The sequence below is a fragment of the Lissotriton helveticus genome, chromosome 1_1 (assembly GCF_964261635.1).
Source record: "Lissotriton helveticus chromosome 1_1, aLisHel1.1, whole genome shotgun sequence".
NCBI lineage: Eukaryota > Metazoa > Chordata > Amphibia > Caudata > Salamandridae > Lissotriton > Lissotriton helveticus.
Genome location: NC_136057.1, coordinates 1,715,633,193 through 1,715,639,651, shown reverse-complemented (window position 1 = coordinate 1,715,639,651; position 6,459 = coordinate 1,715,633,193).

Genomic DNA, 6,459 nt, shown 5'->3' with positions numbered 1-6,459 from the left:
CAATGGGCATGTGGAAGTACGCATCTTTGAGGTCCAACGAACACATCCAATCTCCTACTTGCAGATGTGGACATATTTGATGAAGGGCCAACATGCGAAACTTCTCCTTCACGATTACTCTTTTCAGTAGGCGAAGATCCAGGATAGGTCTGAACTTGTGCTCCTGATCTTTTTTGGGCACAAGAAAGTACCTGGAGTAGACTTCCTTCCCTCGCTGGGAGGGAGGTACCTTTTCTATGGCTTGCTTTGGAAGAAGAGCTTTCACCTCCTGTCGGAGCAACTTTAGTTGGTGAGGACGAGATCTTTTTGGAGGAATGTCCTTTGGAAGCACACAGAAACGTAGTGTGTATCCATTGCGCAGTATATTGAGCACCCAACGATCTTTTGTGATACTGCCCCACTCTGCCAGATGATGTGAAGCACTTCCTCCAACTGGAGTGGGCAATGGCGCCACAGGAAGCCACTGCTCATGGTTTTCCTCCTGTTCTAGCTGTGGTAGAGGACTGTTGCTGGTGTCCACCTCTACCTCCGTTCGATTTACGGCCCTGATGTTGAGACATGCCCTGGTTTTTCCCCTGGGACCATTGAGGGGTTTGAACCCTCTGTTGGGATCCCTTGCGCTGGTTGGGCCTGTATCAACGTTTGAATTTGTTTCTTCTTTTCCAAGCCGACGGCCTTGAGGGTGTCAAGCTCTGCTTTCATTCTGCCCATCTCCTCATCTGCATGAGTGCCAAATAGAGAGGAGCCAGTAAATGGGAGATTTAGTATTCTCTGTTGCGCATCAGGCTTGAGACCTGTCAGCCTCAACCACGAGGATTTTTTAGTGCAGACTCCAGGAGCATAAGAATGCGCCAATAGCGTAGCGCCGTCCGCTGCCGCGCCTATCATTTGGTTTGCAACAACTGATCCCTGGGTGACGATCTCATCAAAGTCCTTCTGATCCTCTTTGGGTAGCGTCTCTTTGAAGCGGTCCAAGGAGTCCCACCAGGCCCTGTCATAGCAACCTAACAAAGCAGCCGCACTGGAGACCTTTAGGGTTGAAGCCGCCGAGTTGCAAACCTTACGTCCCCAAGAGTCCTGGGACCTGCTTTCCTTATCGGGGGGACCGATGAAGATGCAGTGACAGCATGAGTCTTCCGTGCTGCCGCAACGATTACTGAATCTGCAGGCGGATCCGTCTTCAAAAAGTCGGGGTCTAAAGAAGCCGGCTTGTACTTCTTTTGGATTCGAGCCGACACCGCCTTGATTGTGGCTGGCGTCAGGAAGGTGTCCATTACAGGGTCTAGAATCCCCGGAACCAAGGGGAGCAATGGACGAGACGCCGCATGGAGTCCTAGACCTCTTGGAACCCTTCCTCACCGGAGACCTTCCTCTTGAAGATTTTTCTGCCAATCCATACAGGCGAATCTTTTCTCTGTCCTTCAAGGTTCTCTTGGACAGGGTTTGGCAATGAGGACAGGTCTTAGGGTCATGTTCTTTAGGCAAACAAAGGATACAGACCTCATGAGAGTCTGTCTTGGCCTTCTTTTTACTACAAGAAGGACAGGAGTCAAAAAGAGAGTGTTAAAATATGCCCAAAACTGTCAAAAAATGACAGAGCCTTACTTCAGAAGGTGGAAGACGTTGTGAAAAACAAAGAATATTTCTGACTAAAATCAGAAAGAAGTAGAGGTGTGTAACCAGGATCCGTCCTGAAGGAGCCGGAAAGAACAACTGACCTACCTGTCACCCCTGAGGCATGATAGGAAGCTGGGGGTCATGAGTGCCTTAAAGGCACAGTGCCAGTTTATCTCTATGTTGCTATGAGTTAGCTTTTCAGTCTTTTTAGACTGTGTTTTTGCAATGCAGCCTGGGAGCTGTCTATGCTTTCAGTCCTTTATGAGAGTTTCTGCTGTCTGCTAAGCATTACAACTGATTCAAAACATGTTTTATTTTTGTTTTTCCCTGTTTCTAATGCATGTTTTGATGATATAATAGGGAGTCCTTGCAGCATTATTCAGCTCTGGTGTGTATGAGGCTGCAGTTGCTTATTTATATATATATATATATATATATATATATACATGTGACATGTGATCAAGCCTCGGCTAAGGCGAAACGCGTCATGGCGACTGGTGGGCTGTTATTCACGAATAAAGAGCACTGAAAACGAGAGCACGGAGTTTGTGGCTTTTCTCAATTTTCGTTGTCAGCGTGAGCGCAAGCTGGGTTGATTTCGGACTTTTGAAATATATATATATATATATATATATATGAACGAAACGCCATTCTTTTCCACAGTCGAACAGAATAACGAGAGTGAGCCCATATTTAGTGCTAATATTTTCGGTGATTTATTTAAATATTCCACCAGCCATCCGCCATATATATATACTAGCAGCCCGTTCCGACCTTGTCCGGGAGCATTCAGGCTTCCCCTACCCCTGCCTCCCCCGACATTGCCCAGCAGCCCGTGCCCCCGCCCGTGCCCCCGCCCGCCCCGTCCCACGCCTGCCCCGACCCCCGCCTGCCCCGACATTGCCTTTCCTCAGCCGATCTGTTTTCCCACCTGGCCCGACCCCCGCCTGTCCTGAGTCAATGGAGGTCGGACAGTAGTATATGCAAAATGTTCCACCCGTCACCTTGTTAGTCCCCGTCCCCCGCCTGCCCCGACATTGCCTTTCCTCAGCCGATCTGTTCTGCTGTAACTTCCCGTGGACAGTAGTACGTGCAAAATGTTTCACCCGTCACCTTGTTAGTCCCCGTGCCCCGCCTGCCCTGACCCACGCCTGCCCGACATTGTCTTTCCTCAGCCGATATGTTCTGTTGCAGTCTGTTCTGTTGTAACTACCCGTCCCCCGTCTGGTCCGACACCCGCCTGCCCCGACATTGTCCCCAGAGCCTTACCTCAGCCGCCGCTCCTCAGTTCACCGCTCCTCGCCACTCTGCTCCTCACCGCCTGTCCGCTGCCGCTCCTCCCCCGCGCCATGTCCGCCTCTCCGCTGCTCGCACCGCCGCTGGCCTGTCCGCTGCTCCTCACGTCACCGCTCCTCCCCGCGCCATGGACGCCGCTCCTCACCGTGCTCCTGACGTGAGCACGCACGTCGCGGCCGGCGCTACTTTGGAGGGACTACTTTTTTTTTTAATATAAATTTTGTAAATACCATTTATTTTTTATATTTATATAGCCTATAACCATCTACACACCCTGACGATTTCAACTGTGTATCAGGTGTGTAGAACGGCGCAGTGGTTCCCGAGTTTACCCACCTCAAAGCCTGAAAAGTTCTTACTTTATTATAGTAGTATAGATATATATATATATGTATATATATATATGGAAATGCATATATGTGGGGCACATATATGATTGTGTTTCCGGGGTCCCGCGCATGGGCGGAAATATTCTAGTGCTTATGACTATTGATGAGGATCCCCTGGAAGAGAAATAATGGATCCTGATCAGGGGCCTTATATTTCTTAGCTATTCGTGATGGCACAGAACCCACTGTTGCAGGAGTTAGAAAAGTCTGAGTGGCAAGATCAATAATGCCAGGAACAAGTGGGAGCAACGGCCTGGCTGAGGAACGGTGATGCAGGGTCTCGAAGATTACTGAGGTAGAAACAGTAGGAACCAACATCGTTATATTTAACTTGCTTGCTCCTCGGCATAACACCTCATTGAAGGTAGTGAGATCGCCCACAGGCGAAACTCTTGATGGAGGTGTAGAGGTACAAGTAGGAGAATAATCCCTCATAGAGGTCTTAGTAGAAGAGGTAGACCAGGTGCGAGATCTTCATGGCCTCTTCTTTGGTGAAGAATGAAAAGATCTAGATCTATCCCTTAAATGCCTATGATGGGATCATGGAGAACGTGATCTAGTTGGTGTTCTTCTTCTGGAAGATACCACTGTGGGTGTTCTTGATCTTCGTGGAGATCTCCGAGTTGTTTGAATTGGAGATATTGACAGGCAGGAAGGAGAGTAGGTACGGGAGTACTCCGACCCAGGTCTGCTGAGAGTCCTAGATTTCTTCCGCCGAGGTTGTTCCCCAACTTCTGGAGAGCCCTCCGGTGAAACCTGTACAATATGGAGTACCGGTAATAAAGATCTTGAGGGAGAGTGAGATGCACCAGCAACCTCCTCCGAGGCTCCAGCATGTTCCTTGTCTCTCGACGTCGATGGCCTCGACGTCAACAAATGCCTCTCTCTCTACACCGAACCATGGCGCTGCCCTGTAGGAGTCAAGGGCTGTGCAGATTTCGACGTCTTCAAAGGGGACCTCGACGTCGACCTGGCATGACGTCGTGGTGACTTTGACTTTGAATGACGTCAACGTTGTGGTGACTTCGACGTTGAACGTCCTCGATGTCGTGGTGATCTCGACATCGAGTGGTGAACTGCTCTCGACGTCGACTGGCCTTCAGGTCTCTTTGACGTCGGCAAGCTTCTCGATATCGACCTACGGTGAGGTGACGGAGTGTCTCAACGTCAATGGGTGTCTAGACGATGATGTATGTTTCGACGTCGATAGACCCGCATCTTGACCATACCTCGGGTCCAAAGTAGGACGTTTCGACGTCGAGGCCTTTCTCGACGACGGAGACTTACCCTGTCTCGACGTTGGAGACTGTTCAGACCTTTTCTTCGATGGTGGCTGCGACGCCGAACAATCTGGAATCTGCCTTTTTCTAGATGTTGTAGAGGCAGACTGGAGTCGGTGTCGATGCTGTTGATGAGAGCAGGGCTCTTGATCCCCAAGGCCACTTTCTGGACGGGACTTTCCTTTCTCCACCACCGCCTGAAGCCGAATCCTCTCTCTATCACGGAGGGTTCTTGAGGAAAACCTTTTGCAGTGATAACAGGTGTCTACCTTATGAGTAGAAGGAAGACAGGCGATACACACGTAGTGTGGATCCGACATAGCCATCTTTTTTCCACAGGATGGACAATTTCTGAAGAGACCTGGCATTTTGAGAGAAAAAGGTGAAATATTTCTGTCAGAAAAAGAAGATAAAACTTCTTTCAGCACAGGAAAATTGCTAAACAGCAAGAAAAATAACAATTTCTGACTAAAAAGTCAAAACACTGTTGAGCTCAAGCTCCAGAATCCTCACAGAAGGAGCCGGAAAAAAGAACTGACCTAACTGCCACCTGTGGTGCATGCTGGGAGCATAGGGCTCTCTGAGTTTCTTAAAGGCAAAGTGCCTAGATTCTTGTAAATCTTAAAGGGGAGGTGCCAGTTGTCTTTTCTGTCTTAGGACAGTAATTCCTAGGAGGAGGGATAGCAATCATCGTCTAGGCAGGCAGACAAACAGGCTAACACAGCCGAGTATGTAACAAAACATAGTGACCAAATGGAAAATCTCATCCAGCAAAAAGCACCCATCTGTTCTACAGTAGATGCGGTAAGCATACCGATTGGAGTAAACCCAAGTAGCGGTGCAATCCCCCAAAAAAATATTAAAATGGATTTTCTCGAGCCGGCTAGATCTGGTAATGCCTCATTACTAGATTCAAGGAATATGAATCGGAGAAGAAATGAAAACATCATGGGAGAATGATCTCTCAGTGTACCATCTAACGATGAGAGCGATGATGCCGATAAGGAGGAAGTGGAAAAGGAAGAGGGAGAGAACCATGATGAAATGGGCTTGAGTTCTTCCTCACCTGCAGAGACAGAAACAGAAACAGATCACTCTTTATCAAGCGGCTCTGAAGTATCAGACGGTGAGTCTTCAGGATTAGAGTCGGAGCAGAATAATATTGCTTTAAAAGGAAACCCGAAAATCAAAAAATCTTATAAACCCAGGGGGAGGGCTCGCACGAGAACCAATAGAGCAGATAGCACGCTGCAAAGAGGAGTAGTTAAAAATCTGCCATGTGATAAGACAATCAGCTCGCAGAGTCATCAAGAAGGGAATAGTGGTGCTGGATGGTATGAGGTAAAGGAACGGGAACAGACCCAGAACCAACACCAAGGCTCTTCAGATTTACACTCAGACAGATTTGATCTTGTTCTTTCTACACTGAAACAGATACAAGGAGAAGCTCGGTTGGAGAGTAAAAGAGCCAAGCGGGCTAATAAAAAAATACAGAGATCTCTACACAAAGTACATGAAATGTATACTGAAGTCACTAGTAGATTGACGGAGGTTGAGCAGAGGACGAGTAAAATGGAAGATGAGGTGGTAAAGCTTCAGGAATCTAGACAGGGACAGGAGAAAACAGAATCTGATATACTTTGGAAACTTGAAGATTTTGAAAACAGACAGAGACGCAACAACATAAGACTGCTTGGAGTAGAGGAAGGGAAAGAGGGAGGAGACGTAAGAACCTTTGTGCTGGAATTACTGAAAGGTGCCTTTCCAGAGATGGATAACTGGGACTGGGATAAGGAAGTGCAACGGGCGCATCGATTCCCCCTTACACAGAAAAAGGGTAATGCAGGTTCAAGAGCAAGAGCTATTCTTGTATATGT